General features: G+C 42.9%; 1 pseudogene; it reads right to left on the minus strand.

Annotated features, from left to right (window-relative positions):
- LOC148147290 (uncharacterized) overlaps positions 1–23,563 on the minus strand; it is a 47,788-nt pseudogene that overhangs the window by 23,598 nt on the left and 627 nt on the right.

A 23,563-nucleotide genomic window follows, 5' to 3' on the forward strand; every position in this document is an offset into this window, starting at 1 on the left:
GCATTAGCCCTTCTTCAGGAATGAGGAAAGTTGGTCCAGCAGGCTAAGATAAAAGATAGGGAGGAGGGACTTGGGGGAGGGGCGTCGGAAATGTGATAGGCGTGATAGATACTTCAATTATTCCCAGTACCCTCTCTCCCATGGGAGTCAGTGAATGCAGCAATGCCTGAACGTACTGTTGAACTGCTCCCCATGACCTCCCCCCCTCCACTGTTAACTGTTGCTGACTATTGGGGCTCACTTTAACATGCAAAAGAAAGGGAAGTGACAGTGGGCTGTCATGCAATATGTTTGTGTGGTGACACAGTTGGCAGTTCTGTGCAAGCTGTAGTCTGTGAATGTGAGGCTAACAGCAACACTGTGTATATGAGGGTGAAGCAAGGGCATGTATTTGAAATTTGAAGCCCGGTTGACAGAATTATTGTTGGGCAAGTGAAATGAGTGTGGCAATTAGAGCAATGTGTGAGACAAGTGATGTTATCAGTAGGATCATTGACCTGACCACTATCCATCTGGAGATGAAATAAAAGAAGTCAGCCACTGGGAGCAGAGAATGGCTTCGGACCGGTTCCTGGAAATTGAAATGTTCACCTACGGGACAGATAAAGTATAAACATAGGGGAGGACTTTTGAATATTATAAAAGATAAATGATAGATTTTTTTCTGTAGTTCAGAGTATAATTTCTCTACTAAAGGATGTTTTTGGTACATTCCTTACATTAAAAGTCTGACAACTGGAAATCTTATCTAATCTCTTCAGTCGTTTGCTAAAAACTTAATTACTTCTTAAAAAGATTATTGGCCTCTTTGGGGATCATAACACAACATCCAGATCAAAGGGGTCGAACTGCTGATCCCACCTGCTCATGACTTCTTGTATCAGTGAAGAAAGAGAACCATGTCCCCCCCCTGTCCATGTTTGAAACTAAATCTTCCAGAATAACATCTGAAACGACTGGGGAATGCTTTGTGTTGCATCATTCCTCTCATCTTTAATGTATCAACAATTCTTGCAGCTGGAGCACATCTTTCCTGTTATGAGTTTAAGCAGTGGCTTTAAGCAGTGCAGGATAGTTTTAAGTGCTGTCTTACTTATTTGGCTCCTTGTTGAGGTGTAAAGCCTCTCATTGTATGCTGAAAAGCACACTGCAATCATTACAATTCACAAGCAGCATGATGCTTGAATACTGCTTGCACCACTTTGAAAGGTGCAGGGAAATTATGAACCACAGTCTGCATTATCAATCCCAGTTACGATCCAAATAACCCTCTGAGGTTTCAGATTAATGACCTTTCATTGGAAGGATCAGTAAAACTGTAAAAGGTTAGATGTCTAAGTTTTTATAGAGTACAGAGACTGAGAAACAGAAAAGGATAGGAGAGAACAAAAGGGGAGGTCTTTAATGGAACAGAAGACGATTGTGACTGTATTACAAAAAAAAGAGATGATGGCACAAGGCATTGGGTCTGTACAACCGTTAACCGTAAGAGTAAAATTAGGCCATTCAGCCCATTGTGCCTACTCATCGTTTATTGAGATCATGAAAGATCTGATAATCCACTTTTCTGCCCTTTCCTCATAATCCTTGATTCCCTTACAGATTAAAAATCTGTTTATCTCGGCTTCGGATATACTTACTAACCTAACCTCGACAGCTGTCTGTGGTAAAGAATTCAATAGACAATAGACAATGGACAACAGGTGCAGGAGTAGGCCATTCAGCCCTTTGAACCAGCACCACCATTCATTATGATCATGACTGATCATCCACAATCAGTATCCTGTTCCTGCCTTATCCCCACATCCCTTGGTTCCACTATCTTTAAGAGCTCTATCCATCGCTTTCTTGAAAGTATCCAGAGACTTGACCTCCACTTCCTTCTGGGGGCAGAGCATTCCATACACCCACCACTCTCTGGGTGAAGAAGTTTTTCCTCAACTCTGTTCTAAGTGGCTTACCCCTTATTTTTAAACTGTGTCCTCTGGTTCGGGACTCACCCATCAGCAGAAACATGCTTCCTGCCTCCAGAGTGTCCAATCCTTTAATAGTCTTATACGTCTCAATCAGATCCCCTCTCAGCCTTCTAAACTCCAGCGTATACAAGCCCAGTCACTCCAATCTTTCAACATAAGATAGTCCTACCTTTCTGGGAACTGACCTTGTGAACCTATGCTGCACTCCCTCAATAGCCAGAATGTCCTTCCTCAAATTTGGAGACCAAATCTGCACACAATACTCCAGGTACGGTCTCACCAGGGCCCTGCATAGCTGCAGAAGGACCTCTTTGCTCCTATACTCAATTCCTCTTGTTATGAAAAGCAGCATGCCATTAGCTTTCTTCACTGCCTGCTATACTTGCATGCTTGCTTTCATTGACTGATGTACAAGAACACCTAGATCATGTTGTACTTCCCCTTTACCTAACTTGACTCCATTTAGATAGTAAACTGCCTTCCTGTTCTTGCCACCAAAGTGGATAACCACACACTTATCCACATTAAACTGCATCTGCCATGCATCCGTCCACTCACCCAGACTGTCCAAGTCACCCTGTATTCTCATAACATCCTCCTCACATTTCACCCTGCCACCCAGCTTTGTGTCATCAGCAAATTTGCTAATATTACTGTTAATGTCTTCATCTATATCATTGATGTGTATTGTAAACAGCTGCAGTCCCAGCATCAAACCTTGTGGTACCCCACTGGTCACCGCCTGCCATTCTGAAAGGGACCCGTTTATCACTACTCTTTGCTTCCTGTGAATCAGCCAATTTTCAATCCAAGTCAGTACTTTGCCCCAATACCATGTGCCCTACTTTTGTTCACTAATCTCCTTGTGGGACTTTATCAAAGGCTTTCTGAAAGTCCAGGTATACTACATCCACTGGCTCTCCCTTATCAATTTTCATAGCTACATCCTCAAAAAATTTCAGAAGATTAGTCAAGCACGATTTCCCCTTCGTAAATCCATGCTGACTCTGACCTATCCTATTACTGCTATCCAAATGAGTCGTAATTTCATCTTTTATAATTGACTCCAGCATCTTTCCCACCACTGACATCAGGCTAACCGGTCTATAATTCCCTGTTTTCTCTCTCCTTCCCTTCTTGAAAAGTGGGACAACATTATTCACCCTCCAGTCCGCAGGAACTGATCCTGAATCGATAGAACATTGGAAAATGATCACCAATGCGTCCATGATTTCTAGAGCCACCTCCTTCAGTACCCTGGGATGCAGACCATCAGGTACCTGGGACTTATCAGCCTTCAGACCTAACAGTCTCTCCAACACCATTTCCTGCCTAATATAAATTCCCTTTAGTTCATCCATTACCCTAGGTCCTTCAGCCGCTATCTAGGAGATTACTTGTGTCTTCCCTAGTGAAGACAGATCCAAAGTACCTATTCAAATCTTCTACCATTTCCTTGTTCCCCATAATAAATTCCCCTGTTTCTGTCTTCAAGGGCCCAATTTTAGTCTTAACCATTTTTTTTCTTTTCACATACCTAAAAAAAGCTTTTACTATCCTCCTTTATATTTTTGGCCAGTTTGCCTTCGTACCTCATTTTTTTCTACACATATTGCCTTTTTAGTTATCCTCTGTTGCTCTTTAAAAGTTTCCCAGTCCTCCGGCTTCCTACTCATCTTTGCTATGTTATACTTCTTTTTTATACAGTCCTTAACTTTCTTCGTCAGCCACGGCTGCCCCTGCCTCCCCTTAGGATCTTTCTTCCTCTTTGAAATGAGCTGATCCTGCACCTTCTGCATTTTATCCAGAAATACCTGCCATTGTTGTTCCACTGCCATCTCTGCTAGGGTATTGAACCATTGAACTTTGGCCAGTTTCTCCCTCATAGCTCCATAGTCCCCTTTGTTCAACTGCAATACTGACACTTCCGATTCTCCCTTCTCCCTCTCATATTGCAGATTAAAACTTATCATATTATTGTCATCACTTCCAAATGGCTCCTTTACTTCGAGGTCCCTAATCAAATCCGGTTTGTTGCACAACACCAGATCCAGAATTGCCTTCTCCCTGGTAGGCTCCAGCACAAGTTGTTCTTAGAATCCATCTCCGAGGCACTCCACAAACTCCCTTTCTTGGGGTCCAGTACCATTCTGATTCTCCCAGTCTACCTCCATGTTGAAATCTCCCATAACAACTGTAGTAATACATTTGCAACAGGCCAATTTTAACTCCTTATTCAACTTACACCCTACATTCAGACTATTGTTTGGGTGCCTGTAGATAACTCCCAAAAGGGTCTTTCTCCCCTTAGAATTTCTCAGCTCTATCCATACTGACTCTACGTCTCCTGATTCTATGTCCCCCCTTGCAAGGGACTGAATATTATTTCTCACCAACAGGGCCCCCTTTGCCCGTCAGTTTGTCCTTACGATAGCACGTATAGCCTTGAATATTCATTTCCCAGGCCCTGTCCACTTGAAGCCACGTCTCAGTTATTGCCACAACATCGTACCTGCCAATTTCCAACTGAGCCTCAAGTTCATCCACCTTATTTCTTTTGCTTCATGTATTCACATATAATATTCTTAATTTGTTACTCCCCGCACCCTTCCTATCAATCCCGATATCACTTGACCATACTGTATGATCCCTACTTGAGATTTCTGCTCCATTGATTCTGTTGTCTTTCTTAACTTCTCTTATTCTCACTCTCCCTTTAACTTCCTTTTTGAATTTCCAGTTTGCCCCCTCCCCCCCACTACTTAGTTTAAACATACCTGTGTTGCAGTGGCAAACCTGCCTGCCAGAATGCTGGTCCCCCACCAGTTAAGGTGCAACCAGTCCCTCATGTATAATTTATCCTTATCGCAAAACATACCCCAGTGATCCTCGAATTAAAATCCTTGCTTCCTGCACCAGTTCCTCAGCCACACATTAAAGTCCATTATCTCCCTATTCCTGCCCTCTCCAGCCCAAGGAACTGGAAGCAAACTGGAGATAACCACCCTGGAAGTCCTGCTTTTCAGCCTTTCTCCGAGTTCTCTGAAGTCCCGCTGTAGAATGTCCCTCCTCTTCTTCCCAATGTCATTTATGCCGATATGCACCACCACCTCTGGCTTTTCACCTTCGACCTTGAGGATTCCCTCCACTCTGTTGGTGACGTCCTGGATCCGGGCACCAGGAAGGCAGCACACCATCCTCAAATCCCACCTGTTGTCACAGAAGTCCCTTTCAATCCCTTGGGGGCGGCACAGTAGCTCAGTGGTTAGCACTGCTGCCTCGCAGCACCAGGGTCCCAGATTCGATTCCAGCCTTGGGCAACTGTCTGTGTGGAGTTTGCACGTTCTCCATGTGTCTGCGTGGGTTTCCTCCGGGTGCTCTGGTTTCCTTCCACAGTCCAAAGATGAGCAGGTTAGGTGAATTGGCCATGCTAAATTGCCCATAGTCAGAGAGATTGTATTAGTTCGAGGGAAATGGGTCTGGGTGGGTTACTCTTTGGAGGGTCGGTGTGGACTAGTTGGGCCGAAGGGCCTGTTTCCACACTGTAGGGAATCTTATCTGATCTAATTTAATCCCTCTCACTATGGAGTCCCCTATTACCACGACTCTGCATGATATCTGACTCCTCGACTGTGCCTCTACGCCAATTTTCAATTGGCAGATCTGTCTGCCTCTTGGACTGGCAGTGTCGTCGGTCTCGACAGTTTCCAAGAGATTCAACTTGTTCACGAGAGGCACTTCTCCTGGGGTCTCTTGTACTTGAATCATCGTCATCTCCCTTCTCTCTTCTGGTATGCTTGGCGTAATGACCTCGCAGAAGGTCCTGTCCAGAAAATTCTCATTCTCTCGGATGAGCCTGAGATCACCTAGTTCTTTCTTCAGTGCTGCAACACGCTTCTTCAGAAGCTGAATGTGTACACATTTTCCACAGCTATGGGAGCCAGAGACATCATCAGTGTCCCTGACCTCCCACAACATGCACGCAGCATATTAAATCAGCTTGGCAGTCTTGTCTGCACCCTCTTCAACTGTGGCATAATCTCCTCACTCAGCCTCTTTGCCGAAGACTCTTGAGCCAACGATTTGCACATTTCTCACCAGACACTTCTCTCAACCCCCTTTTTTTTGCTGCGAGTCTGTGGACTCTTAATTAGGTTAGAGGAGGCCCTACTGTGTAGGACCTAGAACACACCTAATTACATAGAACTCACTAACCTTCCCAACAGCCTCTGTGCTCCGACCTTACTTCCGCCCAGCTCCCGCCGCTCTCTGCTACAAATTCCACCTCTAAAGAGTGAGGTGAAGAATTAAAATAGGAAGTGATGGGAATCTCACATCATACCTGTAGACTGAATGGAGGTGTTTGTGGAATAAAGGGTTAACTAAACCTTTCTGATTTAAGAATGGCATGTAAGCATGTGAATAGGAGCATGTATATATTATCATGTCAGATCACGTAGAACTTGAGTTTGAGTTTGTAGGGTTCCAGAAGAAGTCCTCTCCTGCCTTTTCTTTCTGTAAGGTTACTTTTAACAAAGTCTGTTAATGTTCACTCACCTGAATGTAGAACTAATCTTATAACAGACTGGCTCTAGTGCCCAGATCCACAGCACTGGAGGCTAAGCTGCAGGGAGTGTCTGATGTGAAGCCCAGCAACAGAACACTTTGGTCAGTTAATGATGATGCCAGCCTAGAAATCTCCCCCTAATGGGAGAAAAGGTAAAAGAGAAACTCAGCAGAAATAGGGTCAAATCTGCAATAGTGTGGAGTAAATGTGAGTCGATCAGAAATCTTTACAGGAAAGGATAATGGTACTTACATTACCACAGCTGTTATGAAGATGTGGGTGTACTGTACTTTTAAGAGAGTTAAAAGCTAGCGATGGAGGCACCAAGTGTTCTCAATAAGACGCAATGTAACATGTGCTCCATCTACTGGGGTAGCTGGTTGCCTGGAAACGATTCAAATTCAGCCAATCAGCTGTTTGTTACATTATGACTTATTGAGAGTACTTAGGGCTGTCACTGCTAGCTTTTAACTCTCTTAAAAGGTATAGTTTACCCACATCTTCATAACACAGCTATGGTCCAAAATCTAGAGAATTAAATTAGTATAGTCAGATCTTTGTTGACTGGCATAAACACGATAGGCCTAATGGCCTCTTTCTGTGCTGTAAATGCCTATAAGTCTGAGACTGATGTACAAGAGAAGAAACTCTCACAATTCTAGGAAAAGGGTAGGGAGCAAAGCATGATGTTCATCATAGCCCTCAAGACAAATACACTCATGACGGGAAAAGTCTGACATTTACCAGGACCTATGGACCATATGGTGTGCGCTGACTAGTCTGAGTGTCTGGTACATCAGCACTGATTATTTGGCAAATACTATACTGCTGCAGGCCGTGATAGAAAGTTGGACCAAGATTAGGGTCAAAGTATTGTTGCATGCAATCAGCATTGATGCCATTCTCGCTAGAAAAGGTATGACAGGAGAAACCAAAACTAAAGGTAATGCAATTAAAACTTTCAATTCCTATTTCAGTTTAAGACAGAACCTAATTATAGAAAATGTTTAATGAGCACAACTAGGAACTAAAAATAAACATTGGTTCCTTTACAGAGAATTGCCAAATGGATTCTTGAAAGATGCTCTCATACGGGATTCATTTTAGTGGGCTCCAGGATGAAACTCTATAAGAATTCTGGCTGTCTAAAGAAGACTTTACATTGTCACAAACAGTGCAGTCCACCAGATAGGCTGAACTTCACAAGCAGATCCAGGATTTTTCCAAAGAGGACTGAGAATTTTGCTGATACCAGCCCATTGACTGTGACTCAGTCTACTTTGTTAATAGTTAAAAATCACACAACACCAGGTTATAGTCCAACAGGTTTAATTGGAAGCACACTAGCTTTCGGAGCAACGCTCCTTCATCAGGTGATTGTGGAGGGTTCAATTGTAACACAGAATTTATAGCAAAAATTTGCAGTGTGATGTAACTGAAATTATACATTGAAAAATTGTTTGTCTGTTAAGCCTATCATCTGTTAGAATACAGTGATAGTTTCACTTCTTTCATGTGTAAATCACAAAACCCTTTTTTTTAAAGTTGCATTCTCGGGTTAGCTGTTAACAATGGTGATAGCTAGACAATATGTTGAAGGTTCTGGATTAGTGGTGCTGGAAGAGCACAGCAGTTCAGGCAGCATCCAAGGAGCTTCGAAATCGACGTTTCGGGCAAAAGCCCTTCAGGATGCTGCCTGAACTGCTGTGCTCTTCCAGCACCACTAATCCAGAATCTGGTTTCCAGCATCTGCAGTCATTGTTTTTACCTATGTTGAAGGTGTTAGCCCCCTGGGTTCTCTGTCTCCTGATGTTTAGATTGATTCTAATCTAGTCTAAAAAGTGAGATAACAGAGTTTTACATAAATTCATGCAGTTTTTGAGCTCAGAGTTCTACATAAATGTATGCAGTTTTTGAGCAAAGTGTAATGTAACTCTGCAAGTACAAATTCACCACACAAAATATATGTGTGCATGTGGGTCTTTGTCTGTGTGTGTCTGTCTGGGGTGGGGGTTGTGAGTGTGAGAAAATGTGTGTTTCTGTGTGTGTGTGTGTAGTGAGTGCAGAGTGTCTTAAGTCTGTGAGGGGGTGCATGTGTGGGAGTGTGTGTGTCTATAAGGGTGTGTGTGGGTGTCTGTGTGCGCGTCTGTGTGTACCTGTGTCCGTGTGTATGTGAGAGTGTGTGTGTAGGAATATCTGTGTGGGTGTGTAGTGCAATGGTGATCACCTGTAATGTGACATGAACCCAAGGTCCCAGTTGAGGCCCTCCCTATGGGTACCGAACTTAGCTATCAGCCTCTGCTCGGCCACTTTCCTCTGCTGCCTGTCCCGAAGTCCACCTTGGAGGATGGTCACCCGAAGGTCCGAGGCTGAATATTCCAGTTTAATAACATCCTTCCTATAGCAAGGTGACCAAAACTGAATACAGTACTTTAAATGTAGCCCACCAACGTCCTGTAAAACTACAACACAACTTCCCATTCTCTATACTCAACGCCCTGACTGATGAAGGCCAGTGTGCCAAAAACCTTCTTCATTGCCCTGTCTACCTGTGACTCCACTTTCAGAGAATCGTGCACCTGAACTCCAAGGTCCTTCTGTTCTTGTACACTCATACCATTCGCCATGAAACTCCAACCTTGCTTGGACTTTCCAAAATGCAAGACTTTACACTTATTTATATTAAACTCCATTTGCCATTTCTCGGCCCACTCCCCCAGCTGATCAAGGTCCTGCTGCAATTTCTGATAACTTTCTTCACTGGCACAATACCACCTATTTTACTGTCATCTGCAAACTTACTAATCACACCTTATACATTCTCATCTAAACCATAACAAACAGCAATGTGCCAGCACCAACCCCTGAGGCACTCCACTTGCCACAGGACTCCAGTCCAACAAGCATCCTTCCACTATTACCCTCTGCTTCCTACCATCAAGCCAATTGTGTATTCAATTTGCCAGCTCTCCTGGAATCCATGCGATCTAATCTTCCAGAGCAGCCTACCATGTGGAACCTTATCAAAGACCTGAGTAAAATCTATATAGACCACGTCTACTGCCCTGCCCTCATCAATCATCCTGGTGACTTTATCAAAGAACTCTAACAAATTTGTGAGGCATGATCCTCCATGCACAAAACTATGCTGACTACTCCTCAAATCTTGACTTGTTCAATCTCTGTAATTATCCAGCACATTGATACTACTGAGCACCAGGAGATATTCTTCTTAGGAGAAGTGATAGATTCTCAAGATGGTTACAGAGGTCATGCTTAATGATCTAATTTTAATGGTTTAATTGGGTACAGGAGAAACGGCATCACGTTTTTCATGCTCTGGTTAAAGTTTCAATTTCTCCAACCATCATCCATTAAACTTTTAGGTGCAGAAGGAAACACAGTAAGGGCACAAGGCCAGGTACAAGCTAATCTTCACTTCAATGGTAGAGAATTTATGTATGCCTTGCAAGCCATTTCCAACCAGCGTGATTCTTTATTAAGTAGAGATGCCTACGTCCCTTTGGGCCAGCTGTAGCAAATTGACTCGTTACCCAGTGAGTCAGACCTCATTGAAGATGCCCAGTTGGAAGGAGAACAGGGATGGGAATGGTGAAGGTGAGGGAGGTGAAGTATTACAGATTTTTCACTTCCCTTTGAAGAAAGGCTAAAGGAAATGAGCACCAAAATGCACCAGGGGTGATAGTGACCAGCTCCTGGAAATGGTTCTAGTCTTTAACTTGCTCCTTTAGGAGGAGAAAGAGAATGATATGGCCACAGAAGCAGATGATTTACTGGATGATGAGATCCTGGACCTTGGTACACCTTTCCTCTATCACACCAATGATAATAAAGTTTCTGCTGTCTCTTTTGATGAATCACACTCTTTTAATGGAAACAATGCGGAAGAATTCGATTTATCTTTTCATTCCACTGCACCTATTAGTGACATAAACCAACAATTGGTAGCTACCAGTAGAAAAACTACTCTCAAAGGGAAAAGCCCAAACTTTCGAACTTCTATAACTGAGAAATACTTTAGAGTCCAGCATCAAATAGATCAGAACATATCAGAATCAAGCAAGAATAGGAGAATTAATTAGATTACTAACAACGGAACATTTAGTTCAACAATCACACAATAGAATTAAACTATACAGACAACATTTGAGGACATTCTCACACAACACATTCTTTCTCTCACATGTATGGTCTAAAAAAAGGCTGATGTTACAGTTCATCATTCTAGCAAGTTAAAATGTGAGAACTTCCTATTGCTCCTGATCCAGAATTTTATTTGATTTTATTGATGATGGTTCGGTGCTATGTTCTGATAAAGTTTTCGATTTGCTGGGAATTCTACTCCACAAATGCCTCTGACTGAAGCAACTGAAAATGTACTACCGCCATTACTGGAAGAGCAATTTTCTTGAAATCATATGAAATCATCATTTCCTCACCTCCCAGAACAGGTTATGATCATTCAAGCTCTGGGCTGTCCTTTCTTGAGTTGGGCCTTCTCTGCTATATCCCCAGGAGCTAGCTGTTGTGAGAAACTACCATCCCATTCTCCCCAGAGTGATAAGGTTATGTTCTACATATCCTCCAAGATTTCTGGGAATGTTGTTAGACATTTAACACCCTTAGTAAAAAGGGACATGGGAGCTGGGAATAAAATGTTCAATGCTAAGGAGGGATTTAGAGATATTGAATCTAGATTTATTTTTACCTGTACTCTTTAAGAATAGCTACTGAGCATGTGTATTAGGACTAATGTTATAGCAACTGGGATTGGACCATAAGTCTGTAGGGTTCCAGAAGGAGTCTCTTTTCAACATCCCTTTTGTATAGTTATGGTCAATAAATTATATTAATGTAGATTTGATCATAGAAATGTATAACCATTCAACCCAAAGAGGCCACACTGGCTGAATTCATGTTCAAAATTAATTAATTATTTCTTTGTTGAAGTCCACTCCCCTGGTCTTACTGCAGTATTCAGTAAATCAATTAGTAATCTGGGAAAGTGCACCATTTTCTCTCTGGAAAGACAACAATCATACTATCTCTGATATTTTACCCATTCCGCAACATGGCTCATGGTCTCTCACAACTGCATTCAAAACGTTCCTTCACTCACTCCCAATCATCCAATCCATCCACATTACTAACCCTGTATGCTATCTGTGCTGTCAACGTACTAACTCAGAAAACCTCATTCCCTTTCCCCCTCAAATGCACCAACACTAACAGTAGTGTCAGCCACGTTCATCTCATTCAATACCTCCCTCTGTCTCATTCCAGGGGAAAAGAGTCTACAATAGGCAGAAAGAACCAAAGTGAGTTATGGGGCTCCCAACATTTAGCTCCTCACCCCCAATGAAAGAGGATCCAAGTCTGGCTGGTGAGGCCCATGACTGTTCATTGGCTAATGCTGAAACATCTAAGTCCCATCAATCAGGTAAGAAACATTGTCCATTGCTGTGTTACTGTCTCATGACTGGCGTTAAGAATGGTCTTCACCCCTTGTGCACAATGCATTCTCTCTCCTGACTCTCAAGGTACCATTGGAATCTGCACATTTCCAGTGACCAAAAAGGCCAGCCCCACAGCACATCTCTTCCTCCACCACTAAGGAAGAAGCCACAGATCCCTCAGAGGATGCATTACCAAAGCTGCCTGCTGCACCCTTACCAGCTCAAATACTGCCACCATGGTGGATAGTTTTGCTAAATTAGATTTGGCCGCATCTACTGTTGGTCACATCTCTGTAGCTGGTCAAAGAAGAGACACTGCAGGTTGCTGACTCTCTGAGGACTATTGGGAACTAGGCACCAACTCAGCCCTAGGCAAGAGAAGACCTCCATGGTGTCGGCAATTAGCAAATATATTCAACTGCTTAAGCAGATGCAGGAGTAGTGGGACGTTTATTGGAGACTTTGGGCAAGTGATACAAAAGTTGCCCCAATACCATTGGCACTAGGTTGCCTGTGGCATGCGAGTATCTGTCAGCCTCCATGAATAGGTTATTGACTGTAATGGAGAGCTAGGTTCAATGGCCTCCGTGTATGCTGGATAAACACATGGATTGAGCATTACATCCCCTTAGCTTGTCCTTGTGCAGCAATTGTCCTTGTAGCAGCATTCCAATGAAAGATATCTGTGAACTCCAAACTGCAGCATAAAAGTGCACAACCGTTTTCTTAGTAGAACAGTGATGAACTGTGCGGGTGCGGTGAGGTTGATATGATAGATGGCACCATTCAAAGACGCGGGTAGAGGAGGGTGGGGATATTTGTAATTGCTGCCCATGGGGAGTCCCCTGAGATGTTGGTGTCTAGTGTCCAAGTTGAAGGCAAACTGGAGTTGCTAAATAACCACTCTGACTTTAATGTGGGAATTGTTGCCATTTGGTTTCTATCTAGTAGGTGGGAGATGGGCAACTTCATGCAAATAAGAAAGGAATTAATGTTGTGTGTTTGTATAAATATGGTAACTTTAAGAGGCCAGTCATGTGATGGAATGAAGATATTTTTGCTCATTTTGGGCTGGAAATAGTTTAGCCTAACCTTGATGCCTGTAGAATAAACATCTCCATAATAAAGCTCCTGCTGTCAAACACTTCAGCCTCCTGGTCCTTCTTGGAATATGACAATTAACTAATAATGAGGTGTTAATGCATACAAATTAGCCTCTCACTGCTCACTAGTAAAAATCTCATTTTAGTGATCAACACTTGGGTGGAAAATGGAGCTTCTTTTGCTCTCCACATTGTGAATCTCCTCACTGCTGATCTCTTTCGATTTCCCCAACTCTCTCACCAATGCCCATGTCATTCAATGCCTGGAAGATTCTGCCCTATGCTTTCACAGGGTAATGATGAAGAACCAACACTCAAGACCTGCTTAAGACTATTTTGTAAACGTTATCTTCAAAGAAATCATAATACTCCTGTCTTTTCTGGACTTCACATATTAATCAACAGAAATGTACATTGAAAGCTGGTTTGGCGTGCTTGATTTTTTATTTGAATGTTTTCCATTCTGTTCACTAAAACAGGAAGATTATTATTCTGCATAAGGTGATTTTAAATATTTCATCTTCACTATTCCTACTGATGCTTGTACATTCCTAGTATTAGAGATGAATTTGAATGCAGCCTGCAATAAACATTAGAATTTAATAGGACATCTGAAGTGTGAAATTTCATTTTTGGTTTTTGTATTCAGGACCATGTGAATGAAGAAAACTGTAACAAAAATAAATGCCACAAAAAATAGAGCTTAACATTGCTGGTAGCACAGTGCATTGAAACTTGTGCAATATGAACAATGAACACCTTAAACTCCTATGTGTGAGATTACTTTCTCTACTCTTGTAACAAAATCATAATTTTTTTGAAAAGGTGGAATTATACACACAAACGTGAATACCATAATCAGTTCAATATTCCAAAGGTAACACCTTATCACAGGACAGAAAACAACAGCCATTGCATTCACAAGAATACTTTTGTTAAACTCCAACGTTGTTAACTATGCACATTGACTATGGTTTGGAGGAGCTGGTGTTGCATTGGAGTGGATAAAGTTAAAAATCACACATCACCAGGTTATAGTCCAACATTTTGGAAGCACTAGCTTTCAGAGCTTCGATCCTTCATCAGGTGATAATGGAGGTTAAGATCATGATCACGATCACAAATTGTGTGATCACGATCTTATACTCCACAACTACTGGATGAAGTTGCGGCGGTCCAAAAGCTAGTGCTTTCAAATAAACCTGCTGGACTATAACTTGCTGTTGTGTGATTTTTCACATTGACTGTGTTATTTAATGGATTCACTGGGCAAATCTGTTAAAATGCCAGTTGCTTGGGGGACTAAAGTAATCTCAACTGTTTATAATCTCAGATTCTGACCAATGCTGTATTGAACACTTAGTATCCATTAGGACTGATTTACAATATATTACCTCTGTAACCTTTGCTAGTCATTCTTTTAAGTAATTTGATCATTAATCATTTGCTGGATTGCTGTTATTATATTTATGTGTATCTATGAAGTGTTTATGCACCTCAAAACTATGATTTATGACCAATAAATAATGCTTAGTGCTTGACCTCTGGTCTGGTTTCTTCCTTGATGACTTGTCAATAAAGAGTGGTTCACTTAATTGACAACTTTTGAGTAATATTATCAAGAGTTCTCTGCTCCTCTTTCATTTTTTCCCATTTTACATGGATTTGCTACAATGCTAGCTGTTTATGCTTCTCCCCTTGTTAAGTCCTCCATTCCCCTTTCTGTTGGGCTTAAGTTTCACAACATCACATCTTTCCATTCAATCTTCAGCCTTTCTCCCCTCTTCATTTTTCTGCTGTCCCATCTCTGTCACCACATTTCCTCTTTCTCTCTATGACAGATGACAATGCAATTTCATCTCTTTTCAGCTACTTTCTTTCATCTTCCCACAATCAACACTGGCCTCCTCATGTGCTGGCTTCTGACTTTGTCCTTTCTTGTTAATCTAAAATCTCAGCATCCACATCTCAAAAGCATCCATAAGACTACAAAGTCATAAAACGTAGGAGCAAAAGTAGGTCATTCGACCCATCAAGTCTGCTTCACCATTCAATGAGATCACAGCTGATCTGATGGTTCCCCAACTCCACCTTCCTGCCTTTCCCTGTAATCCTTGATTCCCTTCCTATTTAAAACTCTGTCTATCTCAGTCTTGAATATACTTAATGACCCAGTCTCAACAGCCTCCTGCGGTAAAGAATGGAGGCTGTTGGGTTGTTGATCCTCTTCTATTGATATTGCTCAAATTTCTGTATTCGGTAATAAGGGTGGTTTCATAACTATTTTACTCCAACCAGAGGATATCTGTTGCTTAATTTCTATTTCCATACTTCTGTCTGCTGCTATCACTGACACTAAATATTTGAAGCCATTCACTTTTTCTCAAACTAACTTAATCAAGAGTTAATAAATTAAATATATTTCTGATCATCCTGTTCAGGGATAGTATGACACACTTCTGGAGTGGGACTTCAGTCCAGGCCTCCTGGCTCAGAGATAGGGACATTGCCACTGCACAACAAAAGCCCTCAGCTTATTTATTAAATTAAATTAGTTTAAAAGTAAGACCATATGTGTCATGATAATTGTCTAATCATCTATTGTTCATTGGGGATCAATTAACTCATTGGATTTGTTTATTTAAAACAGTAAAACAAGTTGCAAGTTCTGAGGCAGGCATGAGGCATTTGCACAGCAAGTTCATTGAATTCTGTGTGTGTTTAGTTTCCAGGCCCACAGTGGGCTTGCTGTTCGGCAGAATTGTAACATTGAATACAGATATCACACAGAGTCCTTAAGGGTGAATCACATTAAATGCAATGTATATACACAACTGTCTGAAATGTATTGGGTATCAGCCTCTCCTAGATCTAGTCTGAGAGGTAAATCCCAATTGAATTGTGAAGATTTAAAGGAAGGTATTGGGCATTTGTGAGTTTCATTCATGTACAGTTGTGAAACTATCAATCAAAAGCCCACTTGCCAGAGCAGACACAACAGCTGGGAGTACAGCACTAATGTGCACAATCCACCACCACGTGGATATACCAGATGCAGGAAAAGTCATGAGCTTCTGTCAGGAGTTGGTTGAGTGCAACCTGCGCATGACTCAAAAGGGCCACTGGGTGAGAGGATAGATTGATGAAAGGGATTCGCCAAAAATGTCATTTCCACAGTTTTGATGTCTCTGTTATTCAGCAATTTCAAAGCAGGAATAGATTTGGAGTATATGCCATTAGAGTCACAGAACTGGGATCCACTGGGGATATAGGTCTGGACTGTGACTCAGACTGCATTCCCAGTAATACCATCTTTCCCCACTGATTGAACAGTTTATCTAATTGTCAGCCTTCATAAAGAATTGGAAGCAGGAATGAACTTGAGTTTTGCAACCTGTTTCCTGAAAGCCAAGTCTACCTTTGAAATGTCCAATTGTTTTCTTCAGCATCAATCCAGGGATGAAGTCAACTTTTTTTGTATTCAGCCTGATTTTAAAGGTTTGCTCGGAAACGGAAATCTAGTTTTTTTTTTCTTCAGTAACTTTACAAGTAAAGCATTATTTTAAGTGTAAATGATAAGATATAACTGATTAAAAAATCCTGATGGAACTGCCATAGTTATAATAAATCATCAAGCAGCTCTAGGTCATAAAACTGGTCTCGGTTAGAGGATTTGCTTTGGCTTTAATTTTGCGAGTTGCCAATATCAATTCAAGTCATACAGCATAGAAACAGACCCTTCAGCCCACTCTGTCTATGCCAATCCACAAATACCACACTACACAAGTCCCATTTACTTGCACTTGGTCCATAGCCTATAACACCCTAGCATTTTAAGTACTCATCCATTCTGAGGTAGATTAAGGTAAATAAAAAGCTTAATAGAAATTTGTAGTTTTGAAAGAATGGATTGCATCTGGATTTTGATTTCACCTAATACTCTGACTCCTGTTTTTATGGGGTGTTTGTACACAACCACTTTAAGATAATGGGTGCATGAAGGGAAGAGAACACGGTTCATTGCCTGTCTTCTGTTGAAGAGATAACTTGCACTATGAGGCTATGTACCTCGGAGCAAGGAAGATTTCAAAACAATTAACTCAATTATGGCCTGATTTCCACAGGTTTCAGGAAACCCAGCAGAATAAAAGAGCCAATCTGACATGACCCTAAGGTCAGTTACAACACTGTTTATGGGTCAGGAGGAGCAGTCATGATTCCACCACACTTGAATAGGCTTACTTGAGTCCAGCTCTATTGTTGCTGACTGTAGTCAATCTCCAGCCTTTAGTCTTCCCCAACCTGACTATTATGTCTCCCAATCCCCATGATCTCTAAACTTTCCACCATGATCTACCTCCCCATGATCTTCACCCCTTCCTTCATCTCCCATCTTTGTCTCTCACCATCTCTTTCCCTCCCCCCCCCTCACACATGACTATTATCTTACCTCACCCCCTCACGTGATCAATACTACCCTGCCCCAATCTACTGTCTACCCCTTGGCTGCAGTTAGGTATCACAACACTCCCACCTTTCTGGCAGGCAGACTGCCAGTTAGATGGAGTTTAATCCAAACAAATGTAATTGGGAAAATCTAATCCAGGAGGGAAATATACAGTAAATGGTAGAACCCTTGGTTGCATCAACATACAGAGGGATCTAAGTGTACAGGCGAACACCCTGAAAGTGGCAATGCAAATGGATAAGGTGATCAAGAAGGCATATAGCATGCTTGCCTTCATTGGTCGGGGCAGAGAGTATAAAATTGACAAGTTATGTTGCAGCCATGCAGAGGCCTCACCTTCATTCCCCTACGCTCCCGGATTAATGAATTCAACACGCGGCGTGACATCGAACAATTCTTCCGCCGCCTTCGCCTCCGTGCCTTCTTCTTCAATCAAGACTCTCGCCCACCCTCTGACGACCCCTTCTCCCACCTCCAACACACCCCGTCCACCTGGACACCCCGTGCTGGCCTCCTACCTGCCCTCGACCTCTTCATAGCAAACTGCCGCCGCGATATTAACCGCTACCTGAACTCCCCCACCCCTCCCACCCACTCCAACCTCTCACCCTCGGAACGCGCAGCCCTCCACTCCCTCCGTTCCAACCCCAACCTCACCATCAAACCAGCTGACAAGGGAGGCGCAGTAGTAGTTTGGCGCACTGACCTTTACACCGCTGAGGCCAAACGCCAGCTCACAGATATCTCCTCCTACCGTCCCCTTGACCATGACCCCACCCCCCACCACCAAACCATCATCTCCCAGACCGTCCATAACCTCATCACCTCAGGGGACCTCCCATCCACCGCCTCCAACCTCATAGTCCCACAACCCCGAACCGCCCGTTTCTACCTCCTGCCCAAAATCCACAAACCTGACTGCCCCGGACGACCCATCGTCTCAGCCTGCTCCTGCCCAACCGAACTCATCTCGGCATACCTCGACACGGTCCTGTCCCCATTAGTCCAAGAACTCCCCACCTACGTTCGTGACACCACCCACGCCCTCCACCTCCTCCAGGATTTCCGCTTCCCCGGTCCCCAACGCCTCATCTTCACCATGGACATCCAGTCCCTGTACACCTCCATCCCCCATCACGAAGGACTCAAAGCACTCCGCTTCTTCCTTTCCCGCCGTACCACCCAGTACCCTTCCACCGACACCCTCCTTCGACTAACCGAACTGGTCCTCACCCTGAACAACTTTTCTTTCCAATCCTCCCACTTTCTCCAAACAAAAGGAGTAGCCATGGGCACCCGCATGGGCCCCAGCTATGCCTGCCTCTTCGTAGGGTATGTGGAACAATCCATCTTCCGCAACTACACTGGCCCCACCCCCCATCTTTTTCTTCGCTACATTGATGACTGTATCGGCGCTACCTCGTGCTCCCACGAGGAGGTTGAACAGTTCATCCACTACACCAACACCTTCCACCCCGACCTCAAATTCACCTGGACAGTCTCGGACTCCTCCCTCCCCTTCCTAGACCTTTCTGTTTCTATCTCAGGCGACCGAATCAACACGGACATCTACTACAAACCTACCGACTCCCACAGCTACCTGGACTACACCTCCTCCCATCCTGCCCCCTGTAAAAACGCTATCCCATTCTCCCAATTCCTTCGTCTCCGCCGCATCTGCTCCCAGGAGGACCAGTTCAAAATACGTACGACACAGATGGCCTCCTTCTTCAAGGACCGCAATTTCCCCCCCGACGTGGTCGACGGTGCCCTCCACCGCATCTCCTCCACTTCCCGCTCCTCCGCCCTTGAGCCCCGCCCCTCCAACCGCCACCAGGACAGAACCCCACTGGTCCTCACCTACCACCCCACCAATCTCCATGTACAGCGCATCATCCGCCGTCACTTCCGCCACCTCCAAACAGACCCCAGCACCAAGGATATATTTCCCTCCCCTCCCCTATCAGCTTTCCGTAGAGACCACTCCCTCCGCGACTCCCTTGTCAGATCCACACCCCCCACCGACCCAACCACCACTCCCGGCACCTTCCCTTGCAACCGCAGGAGGTGCAACACTTGCGCCCACACCTCCCCCCTCACTTCTCTCCAAGGCCCCAAGGGAAACTTCCATATCCGCCACAGATTCACCTGCACCTCCACCCACATCATCTACTGCATCCGCTGCAGCCGGTGTGGCCTCCTCTATATTGGGGAGACAGGCCGCCTACTTGCGGAGCGATTCAGGGAGCACCTCTGGGCCACCCGGACGAACCAACCCAACCAACCTGTGGCACAGCATTTCAACTCCCCCTCCCACTCCACCGAGGATATGCAGGTCATTGGACTCATCCACCGCCAAACCACAACAACCCGACGGTCGGAGGAGGAGCGTCTTATCTTCCGACTGGGAACCCTCCAACCGCAGGGGATGAACTTGGACTTCACCAGCTTCTTCATCCCCCCTCCCCCCACCTTGTCTCAGCCGGATCCTTCCAGCCCGGCACCGCCTTCCTGACCTGCAGTCTTCTTCTTGACCTCTCCGCCTCCACCCTACTCCGACCTATCACCCTCACCTTGACCTCTTTCCACCTATCACATTTCCAACTCCCCTCCTCCAAGTCCCTCCTCCCTACCTTTTATCTTCTCCTGCTGAACACTCTCTGCTCATTCCTGAAGAAGGGCCTGTGCCCGAAACGTCGAATCTCCTGTTCCCTGGATGCTGCCTGACCTGCTGTGCTGTTCCAGCAATAAAGTTTCAACTTTGATCTCCAGCATCTGCAGACCTCACTTTCTCCCCTAATCAACACTTCAGCCTTGAATCAATTTACTGACCCAATCTCTACCACATTCTGGAGAGAACAATTCCACAAATTCTCCTGATCTCTGTCTCAAAATGGAAACCTCTCCTTTTCTTGAGTCACAGAATTTTGCAACATGGAAAGAGACCCTTCGATCCATCATGTCTGTGCCGGCCATCAAACATCCATTAGTTCTAATCCTTTCAATCCATCAAAATCCTGTCTTGAACTATGATTCTTAGGTTAAGCCTCATCCACAAGAAAAAAATGTTCTGAGTATTCACCTTTTCAGGTCTCCTCAAGATTTTTATATGTTTCAACAATATCATTTCTCAATCTTTGTGTATACAATCAATGTGTATACAGAGGAACCTTGATTATCCAAACGACACGGGTGAGGATTTTTTTTTTCTGATAATTGAATGCCAGGTAAGACAGTTTAGCCAATCTTGTTCGGATAATCCAAAATTTGTATAATCGATGTTTGGATAATTGAGGTTCCTCTGTACACCCAATCTGTTCAGCATTTCTGCATGAGATAATTCTCTCATCCATCAAAGAGTTCAGTGCACCTTTTCTAAATGGCTTAAAAGTAACCACAATGAGTCTTCACTTCCAGTTGTAGTTGTGTTTCTAACTTTATGTGAAACAGCATTGTGAATCATAAGTTCCCTTGGGAATCAATGCTAAAGTCAGAGTTAGGTACCTTCTGATATTTCTCACCTGGAAAAACAATGCACTGGTTGAAATATTGCACCAAACATATGCAGTACCTTGTATTCTTAGCTGAAGTAACTTGAAAAATAAAATAAGTCACTAAATATTAAAGAAATAAAGTATTGATTGAAAGGGAAACATTGTAAAGCCAAAGGAACAGAGCAAGGAATTGGGACTACATATAATTGGATCATTATTTCAAAGTGACAGCAAAATTGTGAAGAGCCAAATAGCTCCCTTCTGTGCTGTAAATAGTAATTTGATTACAACTCTATAATTAACAGCTGAGGAAAGGCCATTAGTCTGACCATCTGACCCTTTCTCAAATCTCCAAAGGGAATCTTTGCCGTCTTCTTCTTTGCAAGGTTCAGAAAACTTTATTCATTAAGTGGTTTCATCTGCAGCTCTTCTAGTCTTACCCTCAATGCACTTTTTAAATAAAAGTCTTTGTTAGCCTTTCAATCAAGAAATGCTGTATGTATTTTCAATTCTGTTTTTCTCTCTGCACATTAGCAATTAGTTGGCCCAAAGATTTTCTTTTAGAATATTCTTTACATTTTGATGAAAACATTTAATCCTGCACCACTAATGGTCATCAATTTACACTCATACACACACACACACATCAGTGAGTCCAAAAAGGTAAAAGTTGGAAAAAACAGATATCCCGATCAGTCTTGGATTTGTGAATTAGGATTGTTGCAGTGGAGATTGGTTGTAGGATTGATGTTGCTAGTTGAATAGTTGAAGGTACTCCTTTTTTGTAGGCTGATTGAAGTTTATTTGTCCTGATCCTTTTTAAAACTCGTTTGTGGCAGAGAAGGTCTTTATCTGCAACACAGGGGTAACTCGGGATAGTCATTTGTCTGTGACCGTCACAGATACTAATGCTCAAAATCAAACAGATACACGAAATCAAGCAGCTAGTCCCACTAATCCACTTCAGTAGAGTTGAAACTGGTTTTTGATCCCATCCTTGTGTATATCTGGAGGATAAAATGGACCTTTGTTGGAGGTTAGTTTTATTGAGAAGGGAGAGATAGTTTCCACATTGTCTCTTCTTGTTAAATCTCTCCCTTTTTAAGGTTTTTCCGATGTGTGTGAAACTCAGTAGTTTACCAGACAAACACTAATTAAAATCCACAGTTTTTCTGTCATAGTCCTCCCTTTAAAAACAACATACTTTGAAATTTAAAGTTAAAAAGTCTAAAATACTTTAGGGTTCTAATCCATCAGGATATATTGAATTTACTGATGAAGACTGCCATTATTGTCTCTCAACTTGACGAGAGATTTAAAGAAACAATTTAATTCCACAGCTGTATCTCCAGGAGAACAACAAAGCCAATCATTTATCTCTTTAAATGGGAAGCATTAAGACCGCTGGATTTAGCCAGAAGCCAGTGGAGTTACAAACTACAAACCATATACTCTACTACTTTTTTTTCAGTACTCTCATTTGGATAACCCATCTTATTCCTTTCTATAATCCATGTGTTAGTGTGTGTGAGTGCATTGATGCATAGCTTACTATTTTACTTAGATCAGTTTAAATATAATGACACTAACCGTTTTCTTTGATAAATGCAAGAAAACTTGTTTGATTAGCTCTTGTATGACCACAGCATTCAACAGTCAGGTAGTTGAACTAGCAAAACTCTGCTTCAAACATAATCCTGTTGGGGTCGATCAGGGAGAGGAAAAAGAATGGAGCCATTCAACCACTTTTCACCTGGTGATAACAGTATAACAAACTATCAAATTGCCGAGAGTAAATGTGTAATAATTTGCCTTTGTGTGATTTCTTAACTAATATTTAAAGTGTTGATATATTCAAAGTTTGTGACACACAATAGGTTTCAAAATATTGCAACTAGTATACTGACTTTCATATAGGCAAGATGGTAGAAACGGTTCCTAGGCTGTATTTCATAAACATAACCTGCTAAACTTTGAGAAGAAAGTAAAGGATTTAAAGTTGGATCTGTCAACTTATTTAGCTAATTATAGTGTTGGGAAACGCTTTCCTTGTTCTGTTAATTGCCTCAGTGCTTAACATCAAGCCAAGCAGCATGTGCTTATTGTACTTGATGCAGTCAGGCTTCAGTCTCAGGGGCTGTATGGTTTACACCTGCTTCTATTCCTTTTCTGTTTGTATATTTCTCTATCTACCTCCTATGATGTTCATTGCAACACATTGTCGTTAATCACTTACTGCCAATTCTTGGATTCACACTGAGCATCATGACACATACATTCTAATGCCATGACCCTTAAACCTACCTTTCCTTGTCTCCAAATACTTTTAAGTTTTTCACCTGCAGCAGGCGCAACACCAAAGCACAGTGCAGCACAATCAAATCAATTCTGCCTTCTTTCTTGAAGAACAAGAGGAGGGAGAAAAGTAGAACTGGTAAGGGGCAGGTTTTAATTTTACTAATTCGTGAGGTGTGGGCA

This window comes from Chiloscyllium plagiosum, unplaced genomic scaffold (assembly GCF_037043375.1).
Source record: "Chiloscyllium plagiosum isolate Xiang-an unplaced genomic scaffold, Cpla_swu_hap1 HiC_scaffold_17, whole genome shotgun sequence".
NCBI lineage: Eukaryota > Metazoa > Chordata > Chondrichthyes > Orectolobiformes > Hemiscylliidae > Chiloscyllium > Chiloscyllium plagiosum.